Raw genomic sequence first — 15,767 nt, 5'->3', positions numbered from 1 at the left:
AACTACCCACAACTCAAGTGGGAAAAACAGGCTGCCTATGTATGGTTCTCAATCAGAGACAACGATTGCCAGCTGCCTCTGATTGGGAACCATACCAGGCCAAACACATAGAAATAGAAAACATAGAACACAAAACATAGAATGCCCACCCCAACTCACGCCCTAAAATAGAGACATAAAAAAGGAACTAAGGTCAGGACGTGACAGATGTAGACTTTAAATGTATACTATATTGAGTTTGCATCCCAATACTACACTTTATATACATCACAGAAGACTTAAATACAACAAAACTGTTTGACATGGAAACACCAGATTTTCGTTGTTAAAAAAAAAAACTTTATTAATGATGAAAAAGATTAATATCATTCCACCCATAAGGCCAAAGAGGGTGCTTTTAGTCATTGACTGAAGTAAAGGACTACGGCTTTCCTCATATTCAGTACGTAATTTACAGTTCAGAAAAGAAACACCACATATAAATATGTTTAACCATGTATTAAAGAATGAATAATGCAAATCTTGGCAACACAGGCTCTGCTCCTTGCCCAAGCAAAGCATCCATATATAAACAAGCAGTGAGTGTGGTAAGCTATACCAATCCCCCAGCAGGAAAACAGAACCTAATAGGTGGAGGTTAGGGTGGTAGTGGGAGCAAAATAAGTGAACATACTAGTAGTAGCAGTAAGTGGCAGCAGGAAGTGAGTTAGAGTAAGTAAGTTAGGAGTGATTGCTGCTAGCATCTAATTGGTGCAATCGTGGGCACTTGGGTTCCGCTTCATTTCAGAAAGGAGGAAACACCACATAGAAATATGTTTAACCATTTATTAAAGAATGAATAATGCAAGTCTAGGCGATGAAATAGGTTTTGGCCATGGAAACCCATTTCATGAAGCTTCCGACAAACAGCACTTGTGCTGATGTTTCTTCCAGAGGCAGTTTTGAACTCGGTAGTGAGTGCTGAGCTGTTGTTTCACCTAGAAGTTTCCACTTCACAATAACATCACTTACAGTTGACCGGGGCAGCTCTAGCATGGCAGAAATTTGACAAACTAACTTGTTGGAAAGGTTACAGTCACAGTATGGGCCATTCTACTGTTTAGGTTTGTCTATGGAGCATCTAGCTGTGTGCTTGATTTTATACACCTCTCAACAATGGGTGTGGCTGAAATTGCAGAATCCACTAATTTGAAGGGATGTCCACATACTTTTGTATATATAGTGTTTATTGTCATTGGTTGCCAACATCAATGTTGAACAGAGGTTTGCCAGGTACCACCCTTGCTCAACATGCAAGTAGCATAACATTAAAGAGAGGACAAAGCAGTGTTAGTTTTGATGAAGACGACTAATGTTCCATGCTAATTCTTTCATCTAGGGGTGTATGAGAGTATGGTTAACATGTGAGTGTCCATAATGCAGACAGAATTTAAGAGATCATGCAATATTAAGGGAAGGAACATTTAGTGTCTTTCAGACTGAAGAATCCATTAAAGCCATCGTACCTCTGGAAAAGCGTAATGTAAACCCAACAACGTTGACCTAACATGAACTCAAACTTTGGCTACTGAGTGAAGAGGGATACTCTTTGATATGCATGCTCGTTGCTTCTCCATACGCAATGAAGAGTAGGCGGACAGATGGATTCCTGTGCAGACTGCACGCCGAAGGGTCATGACGCCCAATATGAACTGAATCTCTGCTATCGGACCATGATAAGAAGGGCCTCATTTGCTTGTCTGAATTTTGTAATAGAAAAGGCATCCCTGAAGACTATGAGAACCATTTAACAGAAATGCAAAAATCATCCTGTGAGGGTTTGATCGCTGATGATGAACTACTAATGGCAATTAACTCTTCCAAACTGGTAAATCTCCTGGCTTCAATGGTATACCAATTGAGGGGTGCATGATCTTTTTACAGAAATCAAATAATATTTGCTCACCTACAGTTGAAGTCGGAAGTTTACATACACTTAGGTTGGAATCATTAAAACTTGTTTTTTAACCACTCCACACATTTCTTGTTAACAAACTATAGTTTTGGCAAGTTGGTGACACAGGTATGACACAGGTAATTGTTCCAACAATTGTTTACAGACAGATTATTTCACTTATAATTCACTAAATCACAATTCCAGTAGGTCAGAAGTTTACATACACTAAGTTGATTGTGCCTTTAAACAGCTTGGAAATTTCCAGAAAATTATGTCATGGCTTTAGATGCTTCTGATAGGATAATTGACATAATTTGAGTCAATTGGAGGTGTACATGTGGAGATTTCAAGGCCTACCTTCAAACCCAGTGCCTCTTTGCTTGACATCATGGGAAAATCAAAAGACCTCAGAAAATAAATGGTAGACCTCCACAAGTCTAGTTCATCCTTGGGAGCAATTTCCAAATGCCTGAAGGTACCACGTTCATCTGAACAAACAATAGTACGCAAGTATAAACACCATGGGACCACGCAGCCGTCATACCGCTCAGGAAGGAGACGCATTCTGTCTCCTAGAGATGAACGTACTTTGCTGCGAAAAGTGCAACTCAATCCCAGAACAACAGCAAAGGACCTTGTGAAGATGCTGGAGGAAACATGTACAAATGTATCTATATCCACAGTAAAACGAGTCCTATATGGACATAACCTGAAAGGCCGCTCAGCAAGGAAGAAGCCCATGCTCCAAAACTGCCATGAAAAAGCCAGACTACGGTTTGCAACTGCACATGGTGACAAAGATCGTACTTTTTGGAGAAATGTCCTCTGGTCTGATGAAACAAAAATAGAACTGTTTGGCCATAATAACCATCGTTACATTTGGAGGAAAAAGGGGGAGGCTTGCAAGCCGAGGAACACCATCCCAACCGTGAAGCACTGGGGTGGCAGCATCATGTTGTGGGACTGGTGCACTTCACAAAATAGATGGCATCATGAGGTAGGAAAATTTTGTGGATATATTGAAGCAACATCTCAAGACATCAGTCAGGAAGTTCAAGCTTGGTCGCAAATGGGTCTTCCAAATGGACAATGACCCAAAGTTGTCTAAAGTTGTGGCAAAATGGCTTAAGGACAACAAAAGTCAAGATATTGGAGTGGCCATCACAAAGCCCTGACCTCAATCCCATAGAAAATTGTGGGCAGAACTGAAAAAGCGTGTGCGAGCAAGGAGGCTCACAAACCTGACTCAGTTACACCAGCTCTGTCAGGAGGAATGGGCCAGAATTCACCCAACTTAATGTGGGAAGCTTGTGGAAGGCTACTAGAAATGTTTGACCCAAATTAAACAATTTAAAGGCAATGCTACCAAATACTAATTGAGTGTATGTAAACTTCTGACCCACTGTGAATGTGATGAATTAAATCAAATCTGAAATAAATCATTCTCTCTACTATTATTCTGACATTTCACATTCTTAAAATAAAGTGGTGATCTTAACTGACCTAAGACAGGGAATTTTTACTAGGATTAAGGTGTATGTAAACGTCTAACTTAAACTGTACTTACATTTTTCATTTGAACAGGGGGAACTATCAACAACCCAAAGAGAGGGACTGATTACATTACTATTGAAGCAGGAGCAAATGTCAAGATAAAAGCCCTGTACACCTCAAAAACTGGAGACCCCTCACTTTGTGCTGTGCCCGTATTCTGTCAAAATGTTTAACATTTAGAATGAAGAAAGTAATAAGCAAAATTACTCAAAGTGAACAGTCTGGCTTAACTGAAGTTCGCTACATTGGTGATAATATTCGTTGTTTTATGGAAATGTTTAGGGTCCAACAAGGGGATCCAGTTTCACCTTTTTATTTTAAAAAATGTTTTACCCCCTTTTTCTCCCCAATTTTAATCTTGTCTCATGGCTGCAACTCCCCAACAGGCTCGGGTCAAATCATGCGTACTCCAAAACATGACTCATCAAACCGCGCTTCTTAACACTCGCCCGCTTAACCCAGTTCACAGTTCACCTGACAACCGCCCAGCCCACCACAAGGAGTCGCTAGAGCACGATGAGCCAAGTAAGCCCCCCAGCCAAACCCTCCCCTAACCCGGACAACGCTGGGCCAATTTTTCCCTATGGGACACCCAATCACGGCCGGTTGTGATACAGCCCGGGATCGAACCAGGGTGTGTAGTGACTGGGAGGGGTAGTAGGTCTGAGTATCAAGGGTGACATAGTGACGCCCCTAGCACTGCAATGCAGTGCCTTAGACCGCTGCACCACTCGGGAACCCCCGCCTTATTCATTCTTATTGGCTATCGAGGAGATGGCCGTCAGAATCAGGAACAATTCTAATGTAGTAGGTCTAAGCATCAAGGGTCTCATAACCAAAATGTCCATATATGCAGATGATACAACAATCATCAATAGATGCTCTTATTGGAGATTTGAATTACTTTCTTAAACCAAATTATGACAAATGCATTTTAAGAGTGGGTTCCTTAAGAAAGTCCAACTATATTTGTCCCTGTTGTGTACCAATTAAGTGGAGCAACGGCCCAGTGGACATGCTTGGCATCCACATTCCAAAGAGAATGAAGGATCTTGTAAAGGAGAACTTTGATTTGAAACTAGCCAAGATTGACAAAATACTTTTGCTGTGGAAAGGTAAAGCTTTGTATTTATATGGCAGAGTGACATTGATAAACACCTCAATTGTCTCTCAGTTCAGCTATCTCTTCCTGTCACTTCCATCGCCAGATAAGGTTTTCTTTAAGCAGTTTGAAGCCATGATCTTTCATGTTATTGGGAATGGTAAACCAGAAAAGGTCCAACGTAAATATATCTAAATCAATGGAAGGCTGAATTTGAGGAATATTGAATATTTAATCAATCTCTGAAAGCCTGAATGCCAAAAACAATATGTAAATAGGAGTAAAATCTTAGAAAAGACAAACCCACTTCTCAATTCCAAAATATTTAATTTTATACAAATGAACTCTTTGCACTTTATTTGGTTCCTGCATGGTATCTTAATAGACATATCCCTATTCTTCAAAGAATCAATTAAAGCTTGGTTGCATTTTCAATATTGTCCCCCAGAAGATCCCCCTTTTCCGACCCAAATCATATGATTCATTTCAAATATACTGATGAATAAATATAAATGAAACATAGAATGTGTTTCTGGAAAAGGGGATCTTATTTTGAAATGATATCATTGATAGTAATGGGTATTGTATTTTATCTGAAACACTGTGCATGATGTATGGGAACATACTCTATGTACAAATCATAATTACAATCAGTTACTGGCAGCAATTCCAACAGAATGGAAGAAAAAATGAAGGGGAAGAGAAGATAAACTGTTTGTAGACCTCAAATTAAATCTCACAGATGGTTAACTATAGATAATATTTATAAAGACCTGTACCATTTACATTTGGAAAACAACAAATTGTTTGCCATCCCACTTAAATTCCACTCTTACTGGGATTTTTTATTTTATTTAACCTTTATTTAACAAGGCAACCAGTTAAGAACAAATTCTTATTTACAATGATGGCCTAGGAACAGTGGGTTAACTGCCTTGTTCAGGGGCAGAACGACAGATTCGATCTAGCAACCTTTCAGCTGCCGCCCCAAAAGAAGAGCAGTTTAATACTCCCATCCCCTGGAAAAAGGTTTTTGGTTTTATTTATAAAACAACCTTAGACTCCACAATCTGAATGTTTCAGTTGAAGATATTTTATAATGTTCTGGCAACTAACAACATGTTACAAATATGGGGCATCGAAGAGGATTTGTTACATATTTGCTGGTATTGCCCCATAGTTGCAAACACTTGGGCAAAAGTACAAGAGTGGTTACTCCCTGTTTTACACAACTTTGTTTTCTCTCCACAAACAGTTATATTGCGTGACTTTAGGGACAGATGCAACCCAATATATGATCCCTTGATTCTGCTGGGGAAGGTTTTAATTTTTAAAACTCAGAAAACAAATATGTTAGTATTTGATTCTTTCAAAAATAACTGTCAAACACCATTATACACTAGAATGATTGATTGCAAAAGAAAGTGGGAGGTCTCAAGATTTTACTGATAATTGGGACCAAATAACACATCAAGAGGGATGGTGCTGATTTCATATATACAGAACAAAAATATAAATGTAAAGTGTTGGTCCCATGTTTCATGAGCTAAAATAAAAGATCCCAGAAATGTTGTATACAAACAAAAATCTTATTTCACTCAAATTTTGTGCCCATATTTGTTTACATACCTGTTAGTGAGCATTTCTCCTTTGACAAGATAATACACCTACCTGACAGGTGTGGCATATCAAGAAGCTGATTAAACAACACGATCATTATACAGGTGCATTTTGTGCACTCTAAAATGTGCAGTTTTGTCACACAACACAATGCCACAGATGTCTCAAGTTTTGATGAAGTGTGCAATTTGCATGCTGACTGCAGGAATATCCACCAGACCTGTTGCCAGATAATTTAATGTTAATTTCACTACCATAAGCCGTCTCCAACATTGTTTTAGAGAATTTGTCAGTACGTCCAACCTGCCTCACAACCGCAGACCATGTGTAGCCATGCCAGCCCAGGACCTCCACATCTGGCATGTTCATACTCTGGGACTAGCCACTCATACAGCTGATAAAGCCCTTTTGTGGGAAGAAACTCATTGCTCCCAAGTGGGTAGCCCCATGACATACACTATATACTGTATACAAAAGTATCTGTGACCAACATATGCATATCTGTATTCCCAGTCCAGTGAAATCCATAGATTAGGGTCTAATGAATTTATTTCAACTGACTGATTTCCCTGATCTGTAACTCCAGTAAAATCATTGAAATTGTTGCCTGTTGCGTTTATATTTTTGTTCAGTATACTAAGGGAAGGAGCTCCTGATCGCCAGTCATATGACAATGCTAGTTGGTTTTTGTTTGTTGTTGTATTTATAGTTTATAGTAATTCCTGTTTATGTCCTTTTGTAGTTAGTTAGTGTAGTTGTTTGTACCATCTATGGGAGGAAGGATGTCACCGTTGCGCAGCATCTGAAACCTGGTCCCAACTGAGTCCGAATACTCATTGGCGACAACAACACCAGGCTCAAGAGCATCGAAGCTTGTAAAACAGGAAGTAAGAAAATATATTTAGAAGAAATTACAACCTTGCATAACATCAATTCACCTCCCAAGTTTAGATGAGAAGAATAACCTCATACAATGCAATGAATATGATATTCACCTGAAGTGCTGGTACTGATCTGTGGCAGCGGCCTGAAGTACAGAGTCAGGTGTTGTTGCCAGCCATAGCTTTCCACCAGCACCGTACCATCCTCCAGTCCAACCAGTGGTGGGATGTTGACCAGTCACAGAGCTGTCCTTCACAACACCAGCAATCTCTGAAAAAGTGTTCACTCTGGTCTTTCTGACGTGCTGCTTGATGAGGCCGAAGAACCAATTGGGAGCAAACTTCGTGTGGCCTGTGATCAGGAAGTCAAGGTCCAGACTGTGGTGGAGCTTGTGAATGATCGCCCAGGCACAATACCAGAGCACTAACTTGTTCCTCCACCGGTCTAATGTCCATTGCTCGTGTTTCTTGGCCCAAGCAAGTCTCTTCTTCTTATTGGTGTCCTTTAGTAGTGGTTTCTTTGCAGCAATTCGAACATGAAGGCCTGATTCACGCAGTCTCCTCTGAACAGTTGATGTTGAGATGTGTCTGTTACTTGAACTCTGTGAATAATTTATTTGGGATGCTATTTCTGAGGCTGGTAACTCTAATGAACGTATCCTCTGCAGCAGAGGCGGTCCTCATGGAGCCAGTTACATCATAGCGCCTTATGGTTTTAGCAACTGCACTTTCAAAGTTCTTGAAATTTTCTGGATTGACCCCCTTCATGTGTTAAGGTAATGATCGACTGTCGTTTCTCTTTGCTTATTTGAGCTGTTCTTGACATAATAGGGCTATCTTCTGTAAACCACCCCTACCTTGTCACAACACAACTGATTGGCTCAAATGCATTAACTTCTTAGTGATCCCTTCCCGCGCCAATTCTGTTAACAACACCCAGTGAAATAGCAGTGCGCCAAATTAAAAAACAGAAATACTCATAATAATAATTAATAAATCATACAAGTGTTACACATGGGTTTAAAGATTAACTTCTTGTTAATCCAGCCAGTGTCAGATTTCAAAAAAGGCTTTACGGCGAAAGCAAACCATGCTATTATCTGAGGATAGCACCCCATCAAACATACACATGAAAATCATAATTGAACCCGCCAGGCACAACACAAAAGTCAGAAATAACATATAATGCATGCCTTACCTTTGAAGATCTTCTTCTGTTGGCACACCAATATGTCCATTAAACATCATAAATGGTCCTGTTGTTCGATATATTCTGTCGTTATATATCCAAAATGTCAACTTATTTGGCACATATGATTCAGAAAATACACCAGTTCCAAATCCCGCAACATGACTTTACATTATCTAATTAGTTACCTGTAAACTTGATCCAAACATTTCAAACAACTTTCATAATCCAACTTTAGGCATTTTTAAATGTAAATAATCGATCAAATTTAAGACGGAATAAACTGTGTTCAATAACGGAGGAAAACAAAGTGTAGCGTGCTTTCAGGTCGCGCGCCTCAACCACAACAGTACACTTCACTCGAACCTTGTTCTGGACAGCCCTACTTCTCCATTTCTCAAAGGAAAAACATCAACTAATTTTAAAGACCGTTGACATCTAGTGGAAGCGATAGGAACTGCAAGCAACTACCTTAGAATTCTAGATTTCCATTGAAAACCCATTGAAAAGAGAGTGACCTCAAAAATGTTTTTCCCTGGATTGTTTGTACTCTGGGTTTCGCCTGCCAAATAAGTTTTATTATACTCACAGACATCCTTCAAACAGTTTTAGAAACTTCAGTGTTTTCTATCTACTTTCTATCTACTATCCTAGCCTCTGGGCCTGAGTAGCAGGCAGTTTACTTTGGGCACACTTTTCATCTGGATGTGAAAATAGTGCCCCCTAGCCTTAAATCAAATCAAATCAAATCAAATGTATTCATATAGCCCTTCGTACATCAGCTGATATCTCAAAGTGCTGTACAGAAACCCAGCCTAAAACCCCAAACAGCAAGCAATGCAGATGTAGAAGCACGGTGGCTAGGAAAAACTCCATAGAAAGGCCAAAACCTAGGAAGAAACCTAGAGAGGAACCAGGCTATGTGGGGTGGCCAGTCCTCTTCTGGCTGTGCCGGGTGGAGATTATAACAGAACATGGCCAAGATGTTCAAATGTTCATAAATGACCAGCATGGTCGAATAATAATAACGCAGAACAGTTGAAAATACGTTTTAAGAAGGAAAGAAATTCCACAAATTAACTTTTAAGAAGGCACACCAGGAAACGAACAGGGTCAACACCCAAGAGGAGGAAGAAGAGGAGCAAGGATGCGTGGTGGAAGGCAAAACAGAGGAAGAGGCAGAAGAGGACATAGGCGCATATCTGATGACATAAGGGCCACTATTGTAGACCATGTTGTCAATCATGGCCTTACAATGGCTGAGACGGGTCGAAGGGTGCAGCCGAATATTGGGAGATCAACCGTGTCCAGTTAAAACATATATCTATGTAACTACTTTACAGCAACATTTTATAGTGATACATAGTACAGTAAGCATAAACTGCACACATTTCCATTGCTGTGGAAGAAACATGCAATATATGTACATTTTATGTCACTCTTCCTTACCAAAACAAATTCAACTGTGTGTTCTGGGATATAGCGTATAATGGAGTTGGAATCAAGTGAACCCTCTCACAACTCTGTATACGTGGATGAGGCTGTCTTCAACCTGACCAAATGCAGAAGGCGGGGTCGGAATATCATCGGTCACAGAGCTACTGTGGATTTGCCAGGCCAACGGGGAGGAAATATCACCATGTGTGCTGTTATTTCGGAGCATGATGTCCTAACCCATATCCACCTTATAGGGCCATACAACACCCAGCATCTACTCAACTTTTTAGAGAATCTCTACAGGGCTCTCATCCCTGATGATGAGAGGGGTCTGTTTAGAGAGGATTTGCCAAAGTATGTGGTCATTTGTGATAATGTGAGTTTCCATCGATCAAACATCATAAGGCAATGGTTTGTGACCCACCCGAGGATGCTCATAGAATTCCTCCCACCTTCTTCACCATTCCTTAATCCAATTGAGTAGTTATTTTCAACATGGAGGTGGAAGGTGTACGATCGTCAGCCACACACACAGATGACCCTGCTGGCTGCAATGGATGCAGCATGTGAGGACATCACAGTAGACGCCTGCAGAGGATGGGATAAGGCATTCCAAAAGATTCTTTCCACGTTGCATTGGAAGGGAAAATATCCGGTGTGATGTGGATGAGAATATGTGGGCCGACAGACAGGAACGTCTGGATGTGTAGAGACAGCACAACAGTGCTGCGGGCAAAGTTGTGCCTTAGGGGTGGTTTCCTGTGTTTCTTTCTAATTTAGTTTTTTTCCTTTGTGCCCCTTGGGTTGTCCAGTCTCTTTCAATCAATAACCCACATACAGTAATATGTAAATAGTACTGTTGAAATTGATATATGCCATAGAAGTGCAGCCTTGTGCATTTTCAATACAGTAACTGTCATCCAAACTGTAGCCTAAGTTTACATCAGGTAATACTGTCAAAGTACACAGTTACATTGACAACATGCCTAAACATTTTGACGACCTTGTTCGTGAACAATGACTCAATGACTTATCATTCTGATGACACTGACATGATCATTGGCATGAATATTTACTTTTGAGAGATGTACTATGGATTTTTAGTGACTGACTAGCTTTAGAAACATATATATTGTATATTGCAGTTTGTACAAATAGTTCTGAGAAATGCACTTATTATTTTGCACATGTTACGGATGATGTGAAAAATGCACCAAAGCGACTGAGAAAAACTGTATTGGAAAATTGCAACTCTGTGTTGTGGTCTGTCTATATATGGTTGATTGTTGGTTGAACTAACACTTTACATTCGTTCATGCGTGAGGGTCAATTTCACCTGCACGATTCATCAATTCAGGTCTTTGTACAAAAGGTCTAATAGAAATGTGTAAAACTATGCTTGACAGTTTATAACAAATAGTTCAACAATTTTGCATGTAATGGCTTATGCAAGGAACTAATGCCTAGATGTTTTGAGGGGTAAGACTATTCAACAGAGAACCATCTACTATATTTTGATCAACATGACATGAGTAATTGATCATGTGGAAAAAAGCTGACACTGGTACATTATCAATTGCAATTTGTTCAAAGGAATAAGAAATTGCTTTAATGATGTGCACAAGTGACTAGATGATTTGGAATTTGTACAAGTAGTATCAAGAATTGCACTTTTGATCTAAGAAATGCACCAAAGCGACTGAGAAAAACTGTAACAGCTTTTGGCAGATTGGCAGACCTGATAGTTGTTCCTCTGGCACTGCCAGCACAGGTTTGTCCTGGGCTTAGTGCTTGAGATGTGGGGCAGCAATTTTCTCTGCAGATACCTGAAGGAAGACAGCCCAACTACACGTACCTCTGGAAAATACATAATAATGTGAGATCAATAAAAGTAGTGCCAATCATATTGGAGGTAAATTAAATAATCAAAACGTGTTGTTTATGCTTTACATACCAAGTGTTGTCATCAATTCCTTTAGAGACGCCACACCCCTGCTTTTGTCACATGGGATGGCAGCAGCTTTCCACCTAAGTGTTGTGTCCTGGGTGGTGTCCTGGTAATACTATTACATTATCCTCTGCGTAGTTGTTGAGGAAGTTCACAACTCGCTGCAAGTCCTCATGCTTCAGGTGCATCCTGTGCTTGCTTGGGCCAGCTCTCTTTTTGATGGGAGGCATTAGATAATTCTCCTTGTATGACTGGTGGAGTACAGTCAGGCGTGTTCTACTGATGCTGAAAGACAAATTCCAGATACAAATATTTTAGCATTATTATACAATAGACTTTCTGACAAAATTAGAAATGTATAATATCTGAAACTGTAGCTAGACTCTTACCCGTATACATGGATCAACGCTTCATGGCAGACTGCAACCCCCTTTCATTAAATAAGACGTCCTGTCCTGTGTCGTTTCCGTTTTGTTTGTACAGCCTGCTTTGCCCATTGTGTCAAGTCACTCTGGTTCACACTGACCGTGTGCAATGCCATAAGAATCATCAGATCTTTCTCCCTCTCTATTATGGATGCCATGGTTGCCCTTAGTTTGAAGATGTATTCCGGGGACAGGTGTTTTATACAACAGCCTTCTGTGTTTTCTTTTCGACTCCCTCTGCATTTGCAATCAAACGCCAGAATTCTATTCATCTCCTTATCATACTCTGCTTCTACCAGACATTACACTGATTTCAAATATCGATCAACTTCTTCCATGACAACAACACTGTTGATGACCGTTTCTTCCCCATCACTGTCATCAATGAAAATGTTTTTACCTAAATCAGGGATTTCCTCATCATCTGATTCATTTTCAGAGTCAGAGAGAGTCAGCATGGCACGATCTTCCTCCAGAAAGTAGTCCATCACAACTTTTTACTAGTGACTTTGTCGATAGCGCCTGATAAATTCAGGGCAGTAGCAACACATTTGCAGTTCTCCATGGCTAACATTATATATTTAAAAAAAACTGCAGTAGGAAGGATTATCTACACATAACGAGCAGCTCATTTTATAGGCAGAAGACGCTACACGGCAGACCAATCCGAAACTCATCTCTCGGCATGTCCAGCCCAATCATTATCTCAGCCAATCATTGCTAGCGGGAAGGTTCCTGTCTTTTTCTGTTCGCTAAACCAACTAGGCTCGTAATTTAACAACTTTATTCGTATTTACAAGTTTGTTTCTGCCAAAAAAAATACATTTTGATAACACATTTAAATAAACGTTCAAATGCCGCTCCTATGAAGTCGTGACTCGCAACATACGCCTAGTTTCCTGAAACTAGTCACATTTACATAAGTATTCAGCCCCTTTGATATGAGACTCTGAATTGAGCATTGTGCATCCTGTTTCCATTGATCATCCTTAAGGTATTGTGCGTAGAGCTCCAAGACAGGATTGTGTCGTGGCACAGATCTGGGGAAGGGTACCACAAATGTTCTGCAGCATTGAAGGTCCCCAAGAACAAAGTGCCCTCCATCATTCTTAAATGGAAGAAGTTCGGAACCACCCAAACTCTTCCTAGAGCTGGTCGCCAGGCCAAACTGAGCAATCGGGGGAGAAGGACCTTTGTCAGGAAGGTGACTAAGAATCCGATGGTCACTCTGACAGAGCTCCAGAGTTCCTCTGTGGAGATGGGAGAACCTTCCAGAAGGAAAATAATCTCTGCAGCACTCTACCAATCAGGCCTTTATGGTAGAGTGGCAAGACGGAAGCCACTCCTCAGAATAAGGCACATGACAGCCCGCTTGGAGTTTGCCAAAAGACACCTAAAGGACTCTCAGACCATGAGAAACAAGATTCTCTGTTCAGATGAAACCAAGATTGAACTCTGGCCTGGATGCCAACCGTCATGTTGGAAGTGAAGCATGGTGGTGGCAGCATCAGGCTGTGGGGATGTTTTTCAGCTGGAGGGACTGGGAGACTAGATGAACGGAGCAAAATACAGAGAGATCCTTGATGAAAACCTGCTCCAGAGCACTCAGGACCTCAGACTGGGGCGAAGGTTCACATTCCAACAGGACAACGACCCTAAGCATACAGCCAAGACAACACAGGATGGCTTCGGGACAGGTCTCTGAATGTCCTTGAGTGGCCCAGCCAGAGCCTGGACTTGAACCCGATCAATCATCTCTGGAGGGACCTGAAAATAGCTGTGCAGCGACTCTCCCCGTCCAACCTGATAGAGCTTGAGAGGAACTGCACAGAAGAATTTGAGAAACTCCCCAAATACAGCTGTGCCAAGCTTGTAGTGTCATAGCCAAGAAGACTCAAAGCTGTAATCGCTGCCGAAGGTGTTTCAACAAAGTACTGAGTAAAGAATCTGAATACTTATGTAAATGTGATGTTTAATTTCATTCTTTTTTGCTAACATTTTTAGAAACCTGTTTTGCTTTGTCATTATGGGGTATTGTGTGTAGATTAATGAGGGGAAAAAACAATTTAATCCATTTTAGTATAAGGCTGTAACGTAACAAAATGTGGAACATGTTAAAGGGTCTGAATACTTTCCGAATGCACTGTAAATAGCATAAATAGCCTTCTGTCCTACTGATACTGACTAGCAGTATCTGATGCATATGCAGGATGCAAAGTGTACACAGTGAGAGTGACATGATAATCTAAAACCTAGACCTATTGTCTACCTGAGCTAAAGGCTTATGTCTAACGGTATATGCCAGTTAGCCTTGAGAGATGAATAGATGATGAGAGAAATAGACCCCATAGATTACTAGAATAAGCCTGCAAATGAGTTTCTGAAATAGATCTCTACCTGATGTTCCCATTAGAGGCAATGAACGCTTGATCGCCAACAGCTGATTGCCATGTGGGTGTTTAGCAAGCCCACCGCATGCTACGTAATGCTAACATCAACAGCCCATCCAAGCTATACTGAGCGTTGATTGGTCATCGCACGACTATACAGGGTCAGCTTCTCCACGAAGGTCCAAGGTGATAACTTGAAATCTGAGGGAAAAAGGTTAGGGTTATGACAATGGTTAAGCAGTAGTAATCAATTCAAAATGTACTTCTGTAAATACACTGAAAGAAAATGGTCAATATTAGGGGACATCTTTATCTATATATTACCAGATATCTGACATTTTATTAGATATAAGGAGTAGACATGCTCCAGAAACACATGTCCTTCATTTCATATACGGAGATAGGATATTCTCTGTTATGGGACAGTTTCTACATGCATCCAATCTGGACCTCCGAAATCTACCTGCTACCGTATGAGTCCAGAGCTATATCTGGAGTATACGTTCAAGACACACACCTGTAGAATATTCTCACTCCGAAAAGGGTGTGTCAAGATGCTGACATATCTAAGCCAATTTACTCAGGCATGAACGAATCCACATATTTTCAGAAATGCATCATAGTCCTTAGTTGATCATTTATCTCTCCGTATAAAAAAAATATATATATTTCACAAAAAATCCTTACCTTTGTATATATAGTGTATAATGTATGTGGACACTCCTTCAAATTAGTGGATTCGGCTATTTCAGCCACACCCGTTGCTGACAGGTGTATAAAATTGAGTGCACAGCCATGCAATCTCCATAGACAAACATTGGAAGTAGAATTGCTCGTACTGAAGAGCTCAGTGACTTTCAACGTGGCACCGTCATAGGATGACACCTTTCCAACAAGCCCCGGTCAACTCTTAAGTGCTGTTATTGTGCAGTGGAAATGTCTAGGAGCAACAACGGCTGGTAGGCCACACAGAACGGGCCCGTTGAGTGCTGAAGCACGTAGCTCGTAAAAATAGTCTGTCCTCAGTTGCAACACTCACTCTCGAGTCCAAACTGCCGCTGGAAGCAACGTCATCACAAGAACTGTTCTTTGGGAGCATCATGCAATGGGTTTCCAAGCCTAAGATCACCTAAGATCATGCAATGCCAAGCGTTGGCTGGAGTGGTGTAAAGCTCGCCGCCGTAATTACCCAACATTAATTAGTGCCCAACCTCACTCATGCTCTTGTGGCTGAATGGAAGCAAGTCCCCGCAGTAATGTTCCAACATCTAGTGGAAATCCTTCC

General features: G+C 40.7%; 1 protein-coding gene and 1 long non-coding RNA gene across 5 annotated transcripts in view; one reads left to right on the top strand and one right to left on the bottom strand.

The window, feature by feature from the left end:
- The window catches only part of fam83ha (family with sequence similarity 83 member Ha), a 47,953-nt gene that overhangs the window by 23,790 nt on the left and 8,396 nt on the right, over positions 1-15,767 (top strand). The window lies entirely within an intron of this gene.
- Positions 4,900-7,522, bottom strand: LOC135573719 (uncharacterized). The gene is made up of 2 exons (XR_010464862.1): positions 7,208-7,522; positions 4,900-7,084 (listed from the first exon to the last, which is right to left on the bottom strand). It is a non-coding gene; the product is annotated as an uncharacterized LOC135573719 (long non-coding RNA).

Source organism: Oncorhynchus nerka, linkage group LG10 (assembly GCF_034236695.1).
Source record: "Oncorhynchus nerka isolate Pitt River linkage group LG10, Oner_Uvic_2.0, whole genome shotgun sequence".
Lineage (NCBI taxonomy): Eukaryota > Metazoa > Chordata > Actinopteri > Salmoniformes > Salmonidae > Oncorhynchus > Oncorhynchus nerka.
Note: the sequence above shows the minus strand (reverse complement) of the source record. Positions and strands in the feature narration are given on the sequence as shown.